Consider the following 20628-nt stretch of genomic DNA (forward strand, 5'->3'; position numbering starts at 1 on the left):
GTATATGACGTTTAGAGTCATTTTTGGACTCAGATTGAGTCAGATCGCAGGATCTGACGCAGACCCGAAAATCTGTGAAATCGCCAGTTCGCGCTGCGTCCCGTGATGGCGCCGCGAAGGCGTACTTGTTTTCTCGCATCGCGCCGCGTGCATAGGTCTGTGCCGCGAACGTGTTTGTGTGCTTCAGGTCGCGCCGCGAACTTTGGTTGCGCCGCGTGCTGTAGCGTTAGTTGTTTTCTTGGAAAAGTTAAATGATGTGTAACTTTCGAACCGTAGGTCCGTTTTTAGTGTCGTTTCGAGCACGATGAATCTTATGAGATAGCCTATGTTTTAAATGATGGAATGAGGTGTGAATCCCATTATTTTTAATTATGATTTTTATTTCTCGGTGAATGATGTATTGTACATATATGTGATGAGATGTGTTAAATACATGCTACGTTGAAATATTAATCATGTGACGATTGTTTAATTGGATGATATATTGTTGACATATATGATGAAATGTAACAATATAAGATGTTGTTTTGAAAAACATTATGATGTGATGATTTGTTGAGAGTTGTATGATGATGACTGATTTGCTTTGGAATGATGTGGATACATGTGTGTTCTTATTATTGATGATGATGATTGATGTGGACACATGTATGTTCTTTAATGATGATGATGATGATGATTGATTGATTTTATTTGAATGATGCTAATGTATATGAACATACTTTGATGATGATGATGATGATGGTGATGAAATGGGTATTAGATGATGTTACTCATTAGACATGACGATGGTATAAGTATGTTGTATATGTTGCATTCATTCATGTTCATTGATGATATTGTATCCATAAGGGTGTGTTGGATCAGTAAAGGGCATGATTCCCATTGTGTGGAATCTGTGCTGGCAGGGCCGTATCTGGATGATGTTGGATCGGTCATGGGTTATTCCCATTGGATGATGTTGGTACCACATGCATAGTGTCAGTTCATACATATGCATACTTTTATAACATGATTGGAAGTATTCCAGTGTTATAAATATTGATGACGTGTTGGTTGTGTGTTTTATTGAATTAATGTTGAGTATGATTGTCTGTTTGAAAGATGTGTTTTGTTGACGTTTGTGTAAATGATGGATGTTCCTGATAATCTGAATATGATGAAATTGGGTGAATAATATAACTATGATGTGTTGTTATTTAAGATGCAATAACATTTGTTAACTGTGATGAGACTCACCCTTACTGTTGACATTTTCAGATTGAGGATAGCTGCTTTCGACTTGGTGAGGATTAGCTCATAAGTCAGCGTTTTAGTGTAGCGTCAGGTGTCATGCTCTGATATTGTAACACTGGGGGAACGCTAGTTTAGAGTTTATGATGATACTCTATCGTGTTGTTATTGTATTAGATTCTGTGGGATATTGCATAGATGATGTTATGCTTATCCGTATGATGAATTTTCCGCTGTGTTAACATGAGATGTTTATGTATTATGATGAATTGTTCCTTAGTGAAAGCATGACAATGAATTTATGATAAATTTGTCCTAATTTGAATTGTGGCACCCTTGTTTTCATGTTTTACTCTGAATTATTTTATAAATTTCCGTGGGGTTTAGAAGGGTGTTACATAGCCAAAGCTCCATCTTCCCCAATGGTGTTCTTCCCCTTTATGTCCTAGCTTTCCTCTCTTCTTTCTCTTCTTTCTCTTCTTTCTCTTCTTTTTCACCAAAATGAGTTATGAGACTAAATCTCTAAAACCCTAACTCTTACTATCTCACTTCTCTCTAATGGGCTTAACCCATAATCCATCTATTGTATCATATTTTTACCACTTAGGCCCAATACTAATAACTTCATTATATTATATCAAATAAATCACAAAACACACTATAAATAATTAAATAGTCACATAACATAAACGAATATTATTCCCAATAATATTACACAACTACAATTGATCCATAACTTAAATAATACCAACTCGCGATTTGTATTTCTCTGACTAATTCGACTAATAAATCCGACCATAAAATTAACTGCTCAAATCAATATATTAATCCAATTACGCCTTTAGAATAATACCGATAAATCCCGACTTCGACTAATTCCAACGGATAAATCCTTGATTAATTTAATTAAATAATTAATTTAATTCAGGGCGTTACAATTATCCCCCACTTAGGATATTTTCGTCCTCGAAAATCTACCAGACATAACCATCCTCAGCTTCACTTCCAACTCTGTGATCCTCAGTTGCGTTTGGCAAATTTTCGACTACTACAACAATTCAATATGATGTAAATCAACTACACCCATGTTAATCATCCAACACCTTCGCGATATAATCAATACTAACTTATCAATCACTTCAGCAATATTGCGGAACATCAACATTTAAAGTGGTAACAACCATCACACACTTATACTTGGACATACATCATCACATTATCCTCTTAGCAACACTAGGATAAATACTCTAACCACTTCGATGCCCTTCATCCAAAATCCCCTTCTTCTTCTTTTTCTCAATTCCGAAACATAAGAAATACAAACTTGATCACGACATCTCATGACACCTTTCTCATCAACAATACCACAAGTAAGCTTCAACATACCAAGCTTAACACATGAAGACGTCTCTTCACAAACCAAACTCAAATTTCGAAATTGTTCCAACAATTCCAATACTATCCTTATAAACTCAGCAAGTATTTACGAGAAAACACCATATCTCTGGCACCTTGTCCTCATCTCAACAACCCACCAAATCAAACATGTAGGTCAAGACATATCATTCTCCTCTAACAACATACACGCATAGCAACTGTGCCACATCACGCTTCAGCTGCGCAACTCTGATAATCCATCTTAAGCCATCGTCCATATTAAATTTTTCGTGAACTATATGGTTTCCAAGTCTTAATCTTGTTTGGACTTCCTTTAACATCCACCACAAAATCGTTGTTCACTCGACATTCTCAATCTTTAACTTTGCGATGTTATCTCGCCTATAAACCAGCTTCTCCGACTTGTTCATTACTTCTCAACTTCTTATGGATACTTTTCTATTAATTCACATCAACCATAGAGAAACTATCTTCATGACATAACATTCATCATTTTACGCATGATTAAGCTAGCAATATACGTCTATACCATCCAATCACGATTTCGTCTACTATCAACAAGAGATTAAGGGTGATCAAGTCCTCAATTTGTCAATAGATAGCCGTCAACCATAATGGAGTATTAACCATTGTCGCCAACTACAACAATGTTCCTTTATAACTTGTACTCACGTCACCAAAAGCACTAGAGTTCAGTAACTCCCAAAATCATCCAAAAATGCTAACACCGACGTTTTACAGCTACTCACTAAAACACCTCTGACGATACATCAGAATAAAATTCCTGTACGCCATTATCAACACTTTTTATTATTGAAATGATACTCCTCTCTTCGCCTTTCCAAATCTTACTAACGATTCAGAACGTTTCAGCAAAGTCTTAAGTAAAAGTCACCTTTGATTCGGCAAACAACAAACTCCAACAACACTTTCACTGTCGCCCTTAGCAGCAAAATATATCCTACAACTGAAACATATCCGAGAAGCATAGCTTCTCCCCCACTTAGTTTCAAACTTACTCCTGCAGACAAACAACCAGAAAGCCACAAGTACCGATAGTGTTTCACACACTTGTCGTGTACCGAGTAATAAACAACATTAGACAACATTGTCCGGACAGACCGACCTGCTCTGATACCAACTTGTAACACCCCAATTCTACCCCGGTAATTATTAAGAAAATCAGAGTTATAAAGTTCTTTTTCGACAAACAATTGGGGTATTACGATACAACTTAACAACAATATCATACTATCACAGATATATAACACAATTACTCGGATGAACTAAAACCACATGAATTCACTTTATTAACATTAAGCAGCGGAACTACATTAATCTACTTTGATGACATCACATCTTTAGTTCAACTCAAACCATTTTAACATCAACAATTACTCTTCATGTATCAACATAGTTAATCAACAATAAAAACCAAACAACTAAACAACTAGCGTTCATCCCCCGAGTGTTACGTATCAGAGCAAGACCCTCTTGACTTATTATAGCGCAACATGAAGACTTCATAAATTAACTTCGAACATCCACAACTATTTTTGAGTACCTGCCTATTTCCCATGGTAGGGGATATATCAGCAAAAGGGGTGAGATATCTTACAATATAAAGGAATGCATGATAAATAATATAGGAGATATAGATCATACATAATTTCTCTACTTCAAGCAACAAATACTACAACTACACAATTTAACAACATAATACAGCTTTGATCAGAACCAAACCATCAACAAAGCATAACAAAAATTTCAACTTCACCACAATATTATCAACACAGTATGCCAACTTTTTCATCATCACAACTACTCAAAAATAAGACTTAATATATGACTCCTTCATATGCAACTTTCATCACAACATGGTAGTCAATCACAACAACATATTAATATTCACAACTATGTCATCAACACATAACAACATTCACTTCACAATCACAACAATTCAAAATGCAACTCAATACTATGCATATGCATGTGGTACCATTTGGAGTAAAACTCCCACCATCTCAAAATTGCCATTGGGCACACCGTCGTTATTTGCCATTAAGGCCACCGTCGCTTTATGCCATTAAGGCCACTGTCGCTTTATGCAATGGATGTGACTCAATGAATGTGACATCCACACAAACACAACATTTACAACACATCACAAACATCGGCTAAACATCATTACCTTTATAGTAATTCATCACTTCACAATCACGTCACTATGTTGTATCATCATACAACAATACTTTACTTCACAACACATCACAATATAACTTATCAACATTAACCATAGGGTATACGACAACAACAACAATTTCCACATACTAGCAACAACGACAACAAATTCATCAAATTAACAACAACAAATTCATCATATTAACCAGAACAATAACAAATTCATCATATTAACAACAACAATAACAAATTCATCATGTTAACAACAAACATCAACAAATTCACCATGTTAACAACAAACATCATATTACACAATTCAAGTAACGACATAACATGATTAGTTCAACTTCTTAATTAAAAGCATATTTATTTATTATTACATCACAATACATCATTATCTCATCATAAGGAAAGTACATATCATCATCTCAATAGCATTGTATCTTCATAAGAAAAACATACATCAAGTTATACCGCAACATGGTTATGTCAATTCATAGCAAAGAACATACTTCATATGATAATACAACATAGTTCATCACTTAATCCTAATAAACATAATAGGAGACTATATCCTATGAATCATTTTATTGCATCATGGTTTAGTTCATTGCATTAGCTTTCCAACGCTTTGAACGGTGCATCAATCGGAGTCTGGAAACTCAATTTATGGCCTTTACAAAAATCTGTCAAAAATTGGAAGCTTCTCAGGTTGACGCAAACATTTCTCAAGTCGATGCATAGATGAGTTTATCCCCTTCGGGTTTGCTCAAGTCACCCTTCCTATTCTATAGGTCGACTCATGCTGAAGAAAACCAAATTTCTGCCTTTTCGGGTTTGCTTAGGTCGACCCTGCCTATTCTATAGGTCGACTCATGCTGCGTAAAAACCCAAAAATCACCATTTTTCTTCCCTATTCACCTCATACAACACCCATTAACCCATATACAATATATACGTCAACTGACAACAATTTAGCACACATATAAGGTTCCTAAACATATTTCTAACCATGAGTTTACAAAAAAACATCATCAAACATGCTTTGATTCTCAAAATCTTATGATATATACCAAACCCTAACATTTTATAAACTTCTGAAATTGAGAGAAATATAGATCATACACAACATTACCCCATCATATAAACCTCTACGAATTCCCCCAAATGCTCCACAAATCATTCATCAACAACATCAAGATTGCAATTCTCACACAACCATGGATATTCAATATGAAGTCTAATCTCTACCATACCCGTCATCATGCCAACCCTTAGAGAGTAAGAACCCCAACCTTACCTTAGCCAAAGCTCCATCTTCTCCAATTGAGTTCTTCCCCTTTATGCCCTTTATGCCCTATCTTTCCTCTCTTCTTCTCTTCTTTCTCTTCTTTCTCTTCTGTCTCTTCTTTCTATTCTTTTTCACCAAAATGAGTTATGAGACTAAATCTCTAAAAATCTAACTCTTACTATCTCACTTCTCACTAATGGGCTTAACCCATAATCCATCTATTGTGTCATATCTCTACCACTTAGGCCCAATACTACTAACTTCATTATATTATATCAAATAAATCACAAAACACACTATAAATAATTAAATAGTCCCATAACATAAACGAATATTATTCCCAATAATATTCCACAACTACAATTGATCCATAACTTAAATAATACCAACTCGCGATTTGTATTTCTCCAACTAATCCGACTAATAAATCCGACCATAAACTTAACTGCTCAAATCAACATATTAAACCAATTACGCCTTTAGAATAATACCGATAAATCCCGATTTCGACTAATTCCAACGAATAAATCCTTAATTAATTTAATTAAATAATTAATTAAATTTGGGGCGTTACAACATAAGTCCCTACAAAAGAAAATTGGCAGATAGAGATATCAGAATCGGAGACGAAGAGGAATAATTTTTGATAATCCACATCGAAGAAGGGTTAGTTTTACACTTAGCTTTAATTCTTTCATGCATGTTGTTGATTGGGGTTTGATTGGTGGATCCTTGGGGCTTAGGGTTAGGTTATGCATTGTTAGGGTTCTTAGATTATTTTGGGTTGTTGGGTTTGTTGAGTTTAAGGGCTTGACGATTAATGGCGGAAGAAACAAATGAGAGAGAGAGAGAGAGAGAGAGAGAGAGAGAGAGAGAGAGAGAGAGAGAGAGAGAGAGAGAGAGAGAGAGAGAGAGAGAGAGAGAGAGAGAGAGAGAGAGAGAGAGAGAGAGAGAGAGAGAGAGAGAGAGAGAGAGAGAATCAAGGAAGAATGGAGGGGATGGGTCGTGAATGACCTTTACTTGTTCCTCTTTGTTATTTTTAATAATAATAATAATAATAATATAATAATTAATAGTTAATAATTCTATTTAATATTATCTAAATACATGGTTTTATTTAATAATATTTTTAACCTATATCAATTAGTTTATAATTAATAATTGATTTAGATAATTAATAGTTAACGATATATATTCAATTTAAATTAGAAATTTAGTAATTAATTTAAATTAAAATTTATTTAACTAAAACTTTATTAAAATATTCACTGTGGCTTAGAAAATTAGGGAATTAATTAGATTGGTTAATAAAGATAATTTTCGTTAATGAACTTAATCTTTTATTTCTAATCAGATAAATGATGGGAAGAAAATCTATTTCATCCCATCTTCGAATATCCTATACACATAAAAATCATATGAAATCGATTAATGCCTCGAGCGATAATCGAACGTAAGTCGCTAATAATATGTATAATTTTATTTAAAATATTTAATTAATAAACTTATAATATACAAATATAATTATAAAAATCATATAATCTTGTAAATTTACAAATATATAATCCTTGTCTAATTTTCCTATCTAAACGGATAAATAATGGGATGAATATCTATTTGATCCCATCTTCGAATTGGTCGATTTTCTATGTCGTATCAATCAAATAGTAAACCATTAATTAAAATTTAAAATAAAATTATTCTAATTCAATTAAAACTCTATTATTTAACACAATTATTCAATACACAAAAATCTAAAAAATGGGGATTGTACACCAAAAACTTTTAATCATAACTGTGAACTACGAAAAAACTGCGAACTACGTATACCCACTAAAACATACTCAACCTACAAAATAACGTACAATCCCATAAACTACGAACTACGTTGACTCTGATCCTCCATCAAGGAGGTACGTAGGCATGTGGACAACCGGAACGAGTCCCCTACCCCCAAAACTAAGTAGGTTTGAGATTTTATTCTCTACCCTACTGTGCACTTTTAACTGCAACCTTTTTATAAACCTTACCATAATACTCTTACAAACCTTAGAGACATTTGGAAAACCATAAGGAAGGGTTAAGGGTGCCTAACACCTTCCTTGACCCTAATTTCTCAACTTACCTAGAAACTCTTATTTAGGTTTTTATTCCATGTTTACCCTTATCTTTAGGATAAAATAAAAACATAGGTGGCGACTCTGTAGTTTAAGTTAGTTTAACTTAGAACTAAAAAGTCGGTCGTAACACAAGGATACTCACCCTTCTCTACTTTTTTAGAATTTGAAATTTATTAAGTGTTTTATGTGTTTTATTGGGTGTTTTTTTGATGTAGATAATGATTAATTAAATCTCAATGCAAGGATAATCACTTTTCTCTACCTTTTTAAGAGTTTGAAATATTATTAAGTATTTTATGGGTTGAAAACGAAAAGAAGGAATGGAAATGAGGAGAAATTCTAAGTCCTAAAATTGTTATATACAACTACCTAATATTTGGATTAAAAGAGTAATCTAATATTTTTTTGGGATTTTGTTAATATGAAGTTAAAATAAAGCTAACTAATTTTTGTATTTTTGAATAAATTAAAGTTAAATAATAAATAAAAGAAACTAAAACAATTAAAGAAAAATCAATGAAAATAATAAAATGGGCTATATCAAACATTAAAAAGGGGTGCAAGTAATAAAATGGACTTCGACCGCTCTATGGTCAGGTCGACCAGATCACTGTCATGACGCGATCGCTTCAACCTCGAGGACGTGGCTTGCGGGGAAGGTTGCCTGAGTTGAGTGTCGCACCCTCGCTAAAATAACTAACTAACTGGCTCAGAAAAAAATAGAGTCGCCATCGAACTTTATTTATCTCCAAAGAGAAGGTAAAATATCGAGAAAACCCGGAAGAAATAAAGGATAAGGAAAAGGTCTTACGACCAGAGATCAGGTAAGAAAGTCGGTTATGCAAGGGGAACGTATTAGCACCCCTCACGTCTGTGGTACTCCACATGATCTACTTACGCTTGCTTCTAATCTAAGGGTGTGTTATCTAATGCTTATTTGCTAAAGGAATATGAAAAAGAAAGAAGAGAAAATGCGGGGAAAAGAAGGAATATTTATAAAATTGTGCTCGTTCAGGCCCCGCGACCTGATGCATACATATCCTTTTAAGGAATCAGAGCACCGTAGTTCGGCTTAATATTTTAGTTTGTTTGTGTTTTTTAGTAGACAAAGTTACATTCGCATTCTAGCATTAGGATAGCTGCTCGCTGGGTGAAGTCTTATGCGTTACTTGTCTGCGATCGAAAGGAAGTAACATGTCCGTTTATGGGAAAGAAAGCCCTGAAGGCAAGAGAGAGAAGAGAAATGATTGGTTGGTGTTTTTTTGATGTAGATAATGGTGAATTAAATCCCAATGCAAGAATACTCATCCTTCTCTACTTTTTTAGGATTTGAAATTTATTAAGTGTTTTATGTGTTTTGTTGGGTGTTTTTTGATGTAGATAATGATGAATTAAATCCCAATGCAAGGATACTCACCCTTCTCTACCTTTTTAAGAGTTTGAAATATTATTAAGTATTTTATGGGTTGAAAACGAAAAGAAGGAATGAAAATGAGGAGAAATTCTAAGTCCTAAAATTATTATATACAACTACCTAATATTTGGATTAAAAGACTAATCTAATATTTTTTTTGGGATTTTGTTAATATGAAATTAAAATAAAGCTAACTAATTTTTGTATTTTTGAATAAATTAAAGTTAAATAATAAATAAAAGAAACTAAAAAAATTAAAGAAAAATCAATGAAAATAATAAAATGGGCTATATCAAACATTAAAAAGGGGTGCAAGTAATAAAATGGAGTTCGCTGGCCCAATGGAATAGAGGCCCAAAATAAATGTATCAACCCCAGGGGGTTTGCGCAACATAAGGGTGGTGTAAAGAGACAACTCGGTTGGGCTTTTCATTGCCTAGCCCAAAAATAAAGATAACATAAAAAGAGGGTGTGCAGTGGATAAGGTGGTGTGGCGCAAGTAAAAGATCTGGGCTCAAAAGATCTGGGCTATACAACTTAAGCCCACAAAAGTATTTGGAACTAGAAACCCTAAACCAAACATGATGGAGTCCGCCCCCACACTATTCAAACGGTCACCTCTGTTCATCTCTCTCTCACTCACGATTCAATACTCTCTCCCCTCTTTCTAACATTTTCAAATCAAAATGAACATACCACTACACCACTCATTCAATATCTCTGCTTTTTCTTTCCAGAAACAACAAAATCTGCTCTCACATTAACCGCTTCTAATCCTTGGCTCTCTCTCGCCTCACCTCTCTCAATATCTCTATACTTACTAACAACAATACCATTGAATATCTCTTCTCAAAATCAACAAACAATTTGCAACAAATACAAACATAAAATACGGAAATCATGGCAACAAATCGGCTACAGCAAAACCATAACAACAAAAACCAGCGGATGGAAAAAACGCTATGGAATCTAGAAGCAGAAATCAACAGGGAAATCGGTGCAACAATCCTTCAAAACAGAATTGAAAGAGGATGAGTTACCGACTGATTTTGATGCTAGGTGTGACGTTGTTGTTGTTGCAAAGACCGTTGATGTTGTTGTTAGAATCCTCGCGTCGGTGTTACGAATCTGATTTGTGCATTGCAGGTGTGTTTGCGAGTGCCGGTTGCGTTGTTTGAAGCTTGTTCCTCTTCGTTGACGTGTTGCGATCTGTTTCCGTGAGTTGAGTTGATGCGTGGCGTTATGGATGTTGTTGCAGACGAATCACTGTGTGAGGTTGTATTGTTGTTGCGTTTGAAATGTTGTGTGCTGCGAAGGATTGTTGATGAGATGATATTGCTAAAACGTCAAAGCTGGAATGCTGTGGTAGCGAAGTTGACGTCGGCGCAGATGATGATGTTGTGAGGAGTTCGTGAGGTGCGTTGAGTTGTTATTAATGTGAGGTTTGAAGAAGGTTGTGTTTCTGTTTTTTCTGTGATGCGTGAACAAGATGGTTTGATGGATTTGAAATGGTTTGGTGATGTTGTTTGAAGGTGAATTCTGAGGAATTGGTGGTGATGTGATACCAAAACCAATACGTAAAGGCTTTGTGTATGGTTTTGTGAAACGGCTTTATGAGGCTTTGGAGGAAGTTTTCTGGAGATATTTGTGCAGAGTTTTCACTAATTTTTCTTCCTCTCCTTTTTAAGTGGTGATGGTGCTTATTTATAGATGGAATGGAATGAGGGTATTAGAGAGATTTCATAAGTGGATTAGGATAAGAATGAATGGATTTGTTGATAGTGGAAGGAGAGAATCGTGGGGAGTGGAGGATGAAAATGGTGGAGTGGAATTGTGAGTGGAGAGGGAGAGGAATGAGTGAGCTGTGAATTGGTTTGAACTTTCTCCTTTGTGTAATTCTAGAATAGAGAATGGTGTGATATTTGGTGAGATAAACCGTGTGATTTTCTTGTTTGTGGTCCCACTTCTCAATCTTGACTTATGGCTCAAAATTTGACAAAGTAAATTGTGGCTTGAATCAAATGGGCCTTGCAAATTCCTATTTAGTTTCGACATGAGAATTATTTTACCTTTTACGTAATTAAAATTAATAGTTCTCTTTTGAGCCATGAGGATTATTTTCTGTTTTTGTAGTTTCTTGCGACAGTTTTGTTGTTGTTTAAAATAATCCGACACAGTCAATACTGTGACCATATTCAACTGTTTCAAATTATTTTCCAGGTATGCTGGAAATGTTGATGGATACTGACCTCGATGACAACCGGATTGATTGTGCCCAAACTGCTCACGATAGTGGTAAAGATCTTATATCAGTCATAAGTGAGGTTCTCAAACAAGCTAAGATTGAGGCAGGAAAGCTTGAACTCAAAGATGTAGCTTTTTGATCGGTAAAATAGCAAGTGTACTATTTTGTCTCTGTAGTAATAAAGGGAAAACTCCCCGAATATCGATCTCAAGGACTACGTGATATTATAGAGTTAGTAGGAATTCAATTAAACAAAAAGCCTTGGGGTTTTAGTTTTTATTAGTACGAATTAAATTGCAAATAAACTTAAAAAGGTCGATTTAGCCAAATATGAGTAACATGCTAGGTGTGTGCATTAACATGTAACAATTCTGAACCCTTGTTCCATTAACAAAATTCAACTTATCAATTACTGGTTCTTAAGGGTATTTGCTCCTAAGTCCTTAGTGAGCAAACCTTTGAACATTGAAATCCTAATCCCAAAGTCCTTCGAAATTAGTGATCAAATCAAGTATTATTATAATCAAGAACAATCCGGTTACTATAGGGTATCCCTAGTCCTAGGTGATATCTACTATAGTATAATGGTATGAAAACCCTAACAATGGAGGTCAATCCTAATTGTCAGTCATAACTCAATCCAGTTGGTCCGACGAGGAAAGCATTAAAAACATTATACCATTAAATTGAACATGAAAGAGAAATATGTTATTGAAATTCAGAATTTAGAATCATCACAAATGTTAATCAGGGACATCCCCCTAGCATTGGGGGGTTTAGCTACTCATATCATCCAAAGAAATTACAAAGATATCAAATAAAGACATTACAATAGAGATGATGAACTTTGATCTTCAATGGCTTCCGCTCATGAGAGTTCTCTGTTCTTCTCCAATTGCATAGGCTTCCTTTCTCAATCCTCCAATTCTTCGTGTGGCCAAAAAGATCCCTAATTCCCCTTGAAAACTCTCCTAAATAGTGCAGACTCACTTAAGTTGGTTGGAAATTCCGAAAACACCCTTTCAGCCCATCCACTGCACAAAATAATAAAAATCACTGAAAACAGCGTCATCACCCAACACGGGCCGTGTTGAGCAACACGGGCACCCGTGTTGGTCCTCTGTTCTTTTATTTTTCACCATTCAGTCCCAGGCTTAGCAACACGGGCCGTGTTGAGCAACACGGGCACCCGTGTTGCACCACTGTTTTTCCCTTCTTTCCACACTTCGTTCCAGCGCTCTTCCTGACACGGCCCGTGTTGAGCAACACGGCCACCCGTGTCAGGTCTCCTGAATCACACTTTCTGAACTTCCTCGAAACTCCGAGTTTTGCACTGATTTAGTCCGATTTATCCATATGCGCCTGAAAACATTAAAACACACAACCAAAGCATAAAATGACGAATAATAAAATAAAACACTCAATAACATAACTTAAAAATACTTAAAAACAACGGTAAATATATGTGTGAAAACCACTGATCAAACTCCCCCAAACTTAAACCGTTGCTTGACCTCAAGCGACAATTACAAAAGCTAATGACCTTCAAAGCACATGGTGTTCGTACGTGAGATATCCGACTGTATTGATTAAGAAACAGTTGGTTCGGCATTCACATGACGCGACGAGTTTCTGTTACCACTTTAAACCTCAATCTCCCGTTTCGGATACCTCTCCAACTATGCTTTGCACTTAAGTCTCTTTCCGATTTTCCTCCTCTTTCATTCGGACAATCATATTAAGGCACTACATTTCTTATAATAATCATCACCTGCATGAGACGAATCAAGACTTCTTATTTTCTTTTCCTGGCACCAAACTAGCAACATTGGCTACTTTTTATTACCGATGAAATTTTCAAACTTTGCAGTTATATATTGTCCTTTTGGACGACGTTTGGGGATCAATCTCCTTTGGGCTGAATAACCGGGTGAGGGTTACCCAACTTAGAGAGCCGATTGCCTTTTACCGCCTTTTCATCATTTGGTGTCAACTTTATATCTTTTTTTTTTCAACCAATTGTCATGCAAGTGAATCTGAATTCTGCCAGACTGTATCGATAAACTACTCGAGAAGTACTTCTCAGGAGACAAGTACTATGGTGCAAATCTACACGTTAGACTCGTATCTCTTTTAGGAAACCAAGGGTGTTTAAACAAACCTCTTCTTGTCACGTTATTCCGAACTTCCTGTCCTCAAACAATCCTCGCTTCATCTCTATATACTATTCCCGATCGCTCTTTAAGATCAAAACTCTTCAACAAAAATTAAAATTTCGGTTAAACTTTTGGGCAAATTCACTTTATGGTTTCACATCATACCAATAACATAAAAATAACAAAAAAATAAAATGCGAAGAGACGAGCCTCCCCCAAACTTGAACTAAACATTGGCCTCAATGTTTCAGAACGAGTTCGAGAGAGGTGACTCACAGAGGGTATTTCACTCCAATGATCACTTCCGAGCTTTCACTAAAGACGTCCTCTTTTATTTCCTGAAAATAAAATAAACAAACAAACAAATTAATTATTAAAACTGTGGGTTGCCTCCCACGAAGCGCTTCGTTTAACGTCGCATAGCTCGACGGTCTATTACCCTTTATTATGGAGGGTATTTCCTTTTCCAAACCTTGTTGCTTGTCACTTTCGCAACCACGAACTCATGAAGATGAAAAGCATGGCTAACTTCTCTCTTCAATATGCTTCCCACATTCTTCTTGACTTCCTTAGCTTTCTTAGGACTTTTGACAGCTGCATAAGTTGGTTACAACAGAGAGGCTATGCTTGAAACTTTTTCTTGGAGATTTTTAGGATTTTTGTCTTCTTTTTCACCTTCTGTCATACCAGCTGAAGTTTTCTCATTCACACCTGCCCTATTTTTCTTAACTCCTAACATCTTCAAGGTTACTTCTTCATCAAATGATTTCAGCGTTAGTGTCCCTTTTTCTATGTCGAAGTTGCAGCGGCCTGTCGACAAAAATGGTCTCCCAAGAAGGATAGGAGTTTCTTCGTCTTCCGGAATATCCATGATGTGGAAGTCAACAGGGAATACAAACTTATCAACTTCCACTAGTACATCTTCAGCTACCCCATAGGATTTCTTGACGGTGTGATCAGCGAACCTAAACTGTGTCTTACTTTCACTAATCTTTTCTAATTCAAGCTTTTTGAAAATGGACAAAGGCATTAAACTCACACTAGACCCAGAATCGAGGAGTACCTTTTTAAATGCTATATTCTTGATAGTGCATGGTATCGCCACTGCCCCAGGGTCTTTCCTCTTTATTGGGATCTTTCTTGCTGTTGAGACTATACCACATTTCTCCGTTGCAATTTTTGGTTCTCCTCCTAGTGATCTCTTTTTCGCCAACACCTCCTTCATAAATTTCTTATACAAAGGCATGTGCTCAAGGGCTTCAAAGAATGGTAGATTTACCTCTAACTTTTTGAACAATTTAGTAAATTTCTCAAAGTCTTTCTCTCTTGAACCCTTCTTTGTCACTCTGGAGGGGAAGGGTAGTTTTATCACCGGTTCAGCGTCTTTCTTAATTTTTTCTTCAATTGGTTTAACCGGTGGTACCACAAATTCTGGATCTTTTGGATTCTCTCTTATTTCCAGATCCACCTCTATTACCATGGATCATCTATTTCCTCCTTTTCTTTTTCAGATTCTGCTACTCTCCTACTTCTTGTAGTAACAGCATTAATCTTCTCTTGGTCTTTCGGATTTTTCAGAGTTGAGCTCGGAAGGGTACCTTGTGCCTGTAGAGTGAGATGTTGTGCTATCTGCCCCACTTGAACTTCCAGATTTTTAATTGAGGCTGAAGTGTTTCTGTGGTTGTTTCTTGGTTCTTCTTGGAACTGAGAACACTGCCCAGCTAATCTTTCAATTGCCACTTCCCACTCTGCCTTCTGGGTACCTTGTTGTTGTTGATCTTTCCAAGCAAAATTTGGATGATTCTTCCACCCTGGATTATAGGTGTTAGAATACGGGTTGTTTTTCCTTAGGAATTTGATTTCTTCAATCTGCTTGGGAGTAGCAAAACAGTACACCGTTTGGTGTGGGCCATTACAGATTTCACAGCTTACAGGTTGAGCTTGTTGAACTTGAGCCACTTGTTGTTTACCTATATTCATAGCCTTCAATTTCTTTTCAACTTCTGCGGCTATCGCATCTTCCACCCGAGTTTTAGAAGTCTCCAGCTTGAGATCAATGATTCCTTCCGGTTTGCTAGCACACCTGTCATACAATTCCAAATGCTCATTTGCAGCTATTGCTTCAATGATTTTTATGATGCCTGAGGCTGTTGTGAAATTTGTCGAGCCTCCAGCTGCTGTATCAATTAACTGTTTTGTTTTCATTCTGAGCCCATTGACAAATACTTGCATCTGTTCAGTCTTGTCCATATTGTGAGTGGGACATGATGCTAGAATTCTTTTGAATCTTTTGTATGCATCTCCTAAGGGCTCACCCTCCTTCTGCTTGAAATTCAGAATGTCATACCTCTTCCTTATAAATACCGAGGCGGGAAAATACTCATTTAAGAAAGCTTTTTCCATCTCTTCCTATGATGTAATGCTGCCCGCTGGAAGGGAATAAAACCACTCTTCTGCTTCTTCTGCCAAGGTGAATGGAAACATTCTCAGCTTCTTGGCCTCTTCTGTATGACCTTCGATTTTTAAAGTTGTACTCATGGTCAGAAACCTCTGTAGGTGCTTGTTTGCATCTTCATTAACCTTTCCGGTGAAAGGCTTTCTTTCGAGCTGAGTGATGGTGCTTGGATGCAATTGAAAATTAGGAACATTCACCGGTTGGTTGACAATAGTTAGTCTTCCTCCCGGTGTGTTTCTAGCACCATAGTCTCCGAGAAGTCTCTCTGGTGGTGGTACCTCGCCCATGATCTCTTCTTCACTTTCGGTGTCTGAACCAGAATGAACTGTAATTACTTCTTCCTCAGATTCCAGTTTAGCTTGACGAGTTTGTCTGCGCCTTGCGTGAACAGTCCTTTCAATTTCTGCGTCAAAAAGAAATTCTGCTGAGGCCTTACCTCGCATAAACAGATTAGATAATTATTAGAATGAGGAACAAAAGTCAAATAAAATATAAATTTTTTTTTCAGAAAATAAAATTTTAGTCGCAGAGCAACAAAATTCTAATTGAAATAAATCTAAAAACTCTATAATCTTCGGCAGTCCCCGGCAACGGCGCCAAAAACTTGATCGGGAAAATAGCAAGTGTATTATTTTGCCTCTGTAGTAATAAAGGGAAAACTCCCCGAATATCGATCTCAAGGACTACGTGATATTATAGAGTTAGTAGGAATTCAATTAAACAAAAAGCCGTGGGGTTTTGGTTTTTATTAGTACGAATTAAATTGCAAATAAACTTAAAAAGGTCGATTTAGCCAAATATGAGTAACATGCCAGGGTAGGTGTGTGCATTAACATGTAACAATTCTGAACCCTTGTTCCATTAACAAAATTCAACTTATCAATTACCAATTCTTAAGGGTATTTGCTCCTAAGTCCTTAGTGAGCAAACCTTTGAACATTGAAATCCTAATCCCAAAGTCCTTCGAAATTAGTGATCAAATCAAGTATTATTATTATGAAGAACAATCCGGTTACTATAGGGTATCCCTAGTCCTAGGTGATATATAATGGTATGAAAACCCTAACAATGGAGGTCAATCCTAATTGTCAGTCATAACTCAATCCAGTTGGTCCGACGAGGAAAGCATTAAAAACATTATACCATTAAATTGAACATGAAAGAGAAATATGTTATTGAAATTCGGAAATTTAGAATCATCACAAATGTTAATCAGGGACACCCCCCTAGCATTGGGGGGTTTAGCTACTCATATCATCCAAAGAAATTACAAAGATATCAAATAAAGACATTACAATAGAGATGATGAACTTTGATCTTCAATGGCTTCCGCTCATGAGAGTTCTCTGTTCTTCTCCAATTGCATAGGCTTCCTTTCTCAATCCTCCAATTCTTCGTGTGGCCAAAAAGATCCCTAATTCCCCTTAAAAACTCTCCTAAATAGTGCAGACTCACTTAAGTTGGTTGGAAATTCCGAAAACACCCTTTCAGCCCATCCACTGCACAAAATAATAAAAATCACTGAAAACAGCGTCATCACCCAACACGGGCCGTGTTGAGCAACACGGGCACCCGTGTTGGTCTTCTGTTCTTTTATTTTTCACCATTCAGTCCCAGGCTTAGCAACACGGGCCGTGTTGAGCAACACGGGCACCCGTGTTGCACCACTGTTTTTCCCTTCTTTCCACACTTCGTTCCAGCGCTCTTCCTGACACGGCCCGTGTTGAGCAACACGGCCACCCGTGTCAGGTCTCCTGAATCATACTTTCTGAACTTCCTCGAAACTCCGAGTTTTGCACTGATTTAGTCCGATTTATCCATATGCGCCTGAAAACATTAAAACACACAACCAAAGCATAAAATGACGAATAATAAAATAAAACACTTAATAACATAACTTAAAAATACTTAAAAACAACGGTAAATATATGTGTGAAAACCACTGATCACTTTTCATCCACATGCTATTCTAGATGAAGTTCCAACACATTTCTCTGAAAAATCCATTGAAAAACGAATTGAGGTATCAAACCGTAGATATTTTACTTTGTTTTGTACCTCCAATTATTTTGGTAATAAGAAATCTTAAGATAAATGTATGTTCTTTATACCTTTGGTTGGACATAGTTGGTTGTTTACGTGTCCAACCAAGTACCCCAAGTTATTATCGGCAATCCTAAATGCTTCCGGCAAATAATTACCAATCTTGTCGGAAACTCATTAAAGGTTCGCTATATTTCACGTTGCATTATCTTCTCTTTTACTTTTAACCATTGCTGATTTATAACATCTGTTAAGTATTTTACTTGGTGCATTTCAGTTCACTCATGATAAAGGACATGTTTTTGTGTCGATTCATCTTTCAAACGAAGTGAAGAATCCACTTCATATCATGGATCCAGCGCTGAGAGAAGGCTTAAACACGAGTCACGACATATCGGAAAGAACATTTAATACGTTTAGTGGATTTCCTTTAGGCAACATATGGAAAAGCTGGGAAAATTTCAAATAGTTAAATTTGGCGGAAGAGTCTGAAACTATTCAACTACTAGTAACGGTTGAGGACACTGGTATAGAAATTCCTACTGATGCACAAACTGCATATTTACACCTTTTATGCAGGCCGATAGTTCTACATCTCGAAAATATGGTGGAACTGGAATTGAATTAAGCATTAGTAAATGTCTAGTTGACCTAATGGGAGGAGAAATTGGATTTGTATGTGAGCCTGAAATCGGAAGTACTTTTTTGTTTACCAGAAATTTCAGAAAAGGAGAAACCGAATCTCGGGACGATAAGTTACAGAAGAACAATCCCGAGTTTCTAGTAGTAGATAGAAGAAAAGTTCCGAGCCGAGGTTACACGATATCACCTACAGGGGTTAGGGATGTCTGTGGATGTATGTTTCAGTCTTCAACCTGCATGCTTTTGTTTATCCGAATCTTGCAACTCAAGGCAGTGTTTTATTTTTTCAGTTTAAGATAAACATTCATATCACATGCTATTATTTACTAATTTTTTTACTTTTGTTTCTGTTGGTTAATTCTTCAGTATGTTAGTACAGCTGGCCATGATTCTTATAGAGCAGGATTCCTGGGACAAGGAAAATAGTAGCTTATTTGAAATCAAGAAACAAATACAATGGCATCAAAGATGACCTGTTAAAATTTTTGAAGATTTTTCTCCTCTCCGCCCATCTAAGCTTCGGCGAGCGCAACGAGCTGAAGTCAGTTGGTAACAGAGATGATATACTAATGAAGCCTCTTTGGATAAATGCTTTGATTTGATACTACAGAGGATTCCTCGGAGCTGGGAAAAAACAAATCACTGGAAAGAAATTATCCAAACTTGGAAATTTGTTGATACACAAACGCATATTGGTCGATGATGATAATGCGGTGAACAGAAAAGTTGCAGAAGGTGTTCTGAGAAAATAGAGAGCAGTAGTTACCTGTGTTGAGGGAGGTAAGGTTGCTTTAAAGATGCCTAAACCACCACATAATTTTGATACGTGTTTCATGGATCTCCAAATGCTAGAAATGAACGGGTAAGAAATCTTCCTATTCCTCCTTTGTTTACTATGTTTCTGAAGTCTCGTTCATGATTGGTCGTGATGAAATTATAAACTCGTTATTATCAGTATTTTCTTAACATTGCAGTTTTGAGGTGACAGGGCAAATCAAGAGACGCAGCAACCTCCATAGACAATTGCATAGCATCCTATGACAGGTTGGCAAATGATTAGCTACTATTTCTAGTCAGTAGATTTTGAGTATACTTACTAAAATAACTGAAAAAGTCTAGTGTCTGTCCTTCAAAGCTGTTCCAAACAAATCTGCCAAATATCTACATTATGTTAAGGGTATAAAAGTTCAAGTATGGTAGTAATAAGTTAATAGGAATAATTAAGGATGCTAAATGACAATTAAGGGTATGAAAAATGTTGTTTAATTAGTTGTAATCAAGCTTATGGCGTAATTTTGCTAGTAGTTAACTTTTATTTTCTTTTATTAACTTTTACGGTGAAGGATAAGATGGTGAGTTGGAGGCAACACTTCTCTATGCTCTTACTTCTTGAATTGTTATTTATCATGAAATAGTTATCAATGAATTATACGTTCTTTCTCGGTAGAAT

At 36.2% G+C, this 20628-nt stretch overlaps 1 pseudogene; it reads left to right on the top strand.

Annotated features, from left to right (window-relative positions):
* Window positions 1-11859: 11859 nt before the first annotated feature.
* LOC131604954 (histidine kinase 2-like) lies at window positions 11860-20536 on the top strand (annotated as a pseudogene).
* The last annotated feature ends 92 nt before the right edge of the window (window positions 20537-20628 follow it).

This window comes from Vicia villosa, linkage group LG5 (genome assembly GCF_029867415.1).
Source record: "Vicia villosa cultivar HV-30 ecotype Madison, WI linkage group LG5, Vvil1.0, whole genome shotgun sequence".
In the NCBI taxonomy this organism is placed as follows: domain Eukaryota; kingdom Viridiplantae; phylum Streptophyta; class Magnoliopsida; order Fabales; family Fabaceae; genus Vicia; species Vicia villosa.